Below are 3,525 nucleotides of genomic sequence, written 5' to 3'. Positions count from 1 at the left end.
TGGGCTTGTCCAGTCTCGGCTATAAGCAGGGGGTGCACACTATCATCACAAAAGCGGCTCCTGTTTATTGGCGGTGCTATATGCTAGGTGTTTTATGCTCGTCATACCATCTAATCCTCACAAACACTGTGTAAGGTAATGATAGCTGAGATGGAGACTTAGATTTGATCTTGCTCAGAGTCCCACAGCTGACAAAATCGACACAGCCAAGAGATAAACCCAGTTCTGTCAGTCTCCAAAGCCTGGCTTTTTATACCATTCACATATCCTCACAACAAAGCAGGTGTCAAAAGCAAGGGAAATGGCAGTGAATGCCGAAACCAAGGGGGAGACTCTGTGATACATAGTCATCCACGCTCGGAATGAGTGAGTAGAGATAAAGAGTGGAGCTGACCTATTACATGAGCAAAAGAGTTCAGAGACCAGGTCGGTGAGAATGGGAGAATGGAGCAGAAACATCTGAGGGGACTGAGCCATTGTTTTCTCCTTTTGTCCTACAAAGGATCTCAGAACTGCACCGTATTGGAAGGCCAGGTAAGAAGAGCAGAGGTAATGAGCAAAATTCCTCAGAGAAATGCAGTTCTGCTCTCCCCCTACTTTCCTTCAACAATGGAAAACAAAATAAACAACAACAACAACAAAAAAAAACCCTCGAAAAACAAAGCCCATGGAGAGCTACTTAAAACCAATTGAAATATCAACATCTTTGGAAAAAGAGTTTGGGGCAGAATAAACTCAGTTACTCTTGGAATGAGAACAAGGAAGAAAATGACGAGCTCAGTGTTCAAGGATTTAGAAAGTTACACAGAAGAGCGAATTCCCAGCCGGGTAGGGATTTGTTTTCTCCACGTATCTAAGATCAGAGCTCACTGTCCCAGAGGTTCTGAAGGACCTAAATGCTTCTTTTCACTTGGGTGGAACTCTTCTGGCCTGTTTGGAACTGGATGCATCTCTTTGTAAATAAAAATCTATCTTAGATTGTGGTTGCCTGCTTACCTCCCTAAGAGTTCTCTGAAAGAAAACTCAGGGTCTTATTCATCTTCATATTTTCATTACTCAGCACTCTTTCTGGCTTGTGTTAGTTGAGGAAAGAATGACAATTAACTGAATAAGCAAATGCTTATTAAAAGCTTATTAAAAGTTAAATACATGAGTAGATAAATGTGAATGAATTAATTTCCTTAGAATAGCTCTTATTTCTGTTCTATATGAAAAAACATAAAACATTTGTGTTTTAAACTTGTAAATATTTCTTGGTAAATATTGGATAGGCTCTGGAAAATATTCCTGGCAAGCAGGGTTGTGGACTGATAGCTTTCAAAACTTGAGCTGCATGACGATTTCCTGTTTGGTGGTCTGGCTATTAAGATCTCGAGATTGTCACAGGCAGGTGAGTTGATAGGCCTAACGTGAAGTTTTCTCATTCTGTGCGGAAATGCACATGAAATCCAATCTCGGAAAAACGATGGGTACTGAGACTTGAGGGAGGGAAAAATTCTACTTGCAGTGACCTTATTATTTTCCCCTAAAACTACAAGGATTATTTCTCCTTTTTACTTTTCCTGCCAACTTCTCACAGAGCAGCGTGCACACATTATCAAATTGTACAATACTGTGTATTGGTTTTCCAGGGCAGAGTATCAAAGGTCCTCATGAGAAAAGAAAAAGGTTTTTGTAGAATGACACTGGATACTCTAAACAGGCCCGTGTTCTTTGCCTTCCAAAACTGGGGCTCCTTTTTGATCAGATTTTACATTTGAATATTTTGAATATAAGACATTTAGGGCAGAAGAACGGTGTTCTTATTCTGTTAACATTTGACGTAGTTGGGGGGAAAGGAGGGAAACAAGAAAGTCTTAAGGGAAAAAAAGAAATCGTTCAGAATAATCAGTAGGGATTTCTTATTTTCAATTCTTTTATCTATACAAAATTGGCTATGTCAGTGAGTGATCTTGCCTTTATCCTGTTTATCACCTGTATTATTTCAGATCAATGGCTAACTCTGATAATGCTTCATCATTCTCTATTTAAAGTTATCTAAGTGGTTTATGGTTGAACCACTCCCATCTTTTCTTTGAGGACCTAGAAGAAAACAAACATTACATTTGACTTTTTTAGTAATTTCTTTTTTAGTGGACTAGGTTAAAATGTTAAGTTTAAAAGAGTTGTAGTTATTCACATTGACTCGTGAATTTCATTCTGAAGTTCAGTTCTACAAATTGTCTTTGAAGAATATAACACTAAGGCAACAACTTCTAACATGGCTCCTGAGAATGAGGCCTTTTGTGTTGATATTATTAATCTCTCACTGTACAGACTATCAGTACTCTCCTTCTGACCTCCCTTCCTTGAGTCTCCCAGAACCATCTAATCAGAAAAGAGTAGCCCCAGAAATATGGTCTTGATAGATTGCTGGCATTCTGCAGGACACTTGTTCTCAAAGGAAACTTTCCAGATGTGAATTAAAAACACTAACAGGCAGTAGGCAGTTCAGAACATGAACGTCTCCTTAATTAATAAGTGTTCTTGGACGCTGAAATCAAAGAGTTTGAGATTGAGACCAACATGTTTCTGTTTTTCCATTAAATTCATAAAAAACATTTTCTATTCACCTGTATTTGTTTTATATGTGCTTCAGCTTCCAGAGGAATTTAAGAGCATGAGTTTCAAAAGTTACATGAACTCAGAGGATCAAATAGTCTTAGGGTCTTTTTAAGCAAGAAAGTTAACAAATGCCAACTTTTACAAATATTCTAATGCATCTATCAATATTTTTACCAGCTCACATTTTTTTTTTTTTTTGTCTATCCCTCTAACTATGTCATTTCTGTAAGCCTTTCTCCCTGAGCCACAGTGGTCCAACTCATAAAGAAAAGAAAGAAAGAATGAATGAAAGAAGATGATGCTGCTCAGTTGTGTTTGACTCTTTGTGACCCCATGGACTGTAGCCTACCAGGCTCCTCTGTCTGTGGGATTTTCCAGGCAAGAGTACTGGAGTGGGTTGCTATTTCCTTCTCCAGGGGATTTTCCTGACTCAGGGATCGAACCTGGGTCTCCTGCATTGTAGGCAGACACTTTACCGTCTGAGCCACCAGGGAACAAAATAAAACCTTAAGTAATACAGAAACCCTTTGCTTTCTTCTTTTCCTATCTTTTATGCACAGGGAGTATTTTCCACAGTGAGTCCACAATAAAATGTTTCTGAGTTGTCTATTAATAAGCTAATACTAACCAAAGAGATTTCTTAAACTGGGAATCAGGGTAAGTGTCATCCCTGGCCTCTGCTCTCCAGAAGCTCTAAGTCTAGCACCCATGGAAAGTGGAAATGCACCCTTAGGCTGTGCATGGCATGTGGCAGTGAGTGGAGGGGCAAGTGTGTGCTGTGCGTGATCGGAGGAGATGGAGGGGCCAGTAAGAAAGGAGCAACCAGACAGCTCCTTCACAGAGGAGCTGAAATTGATGTTGAGTCCTCAATGACAATGTGCTTGTTTCCTGTGGATGCTGTAACAAAATATCACACATTAG

At 39.5% G+C, this 3,525-nt stretch overlaps 1 non-coding gene across 1 annotated transcript; it reads right to left on the bottom strand.

Annotated features, from left to right (window-relative positions):
• Window positions 1-3,025: 3,025 nt before the first annotated feature.
• On the bottom strand, window positions 3,026-3,098 carry TRNAC-ACA (transfer RNA cysteine (anticodon ACA)). The gene has a single exon. It is a non-coding gene; the product is annotated as a tRNA-Cys (tRNA).
• Between the last annotated feature and the right edge of the window lie 427 nt (window positions 3,099-3,525).

This window comes from Muntiacus reevesi, chromosome 12 (assembly GCF_963930625.1).
Source record: "Muntiacus reevesi chromosome 12, mMunRee1.1, whole genome shotgun sequence".
In the NCBI taxonomy this organism is placed as follows: Eukaryota; Metazoa; Chordata; class Mammalia; order Artiodactyla; family Cervidae; genus Muntiacus; species Muntiacus reevesi.
Note: the sequence above shows the minus strand (reverse complement) of the source record. Positions and strands in the feature narration are given on the sequence as shown.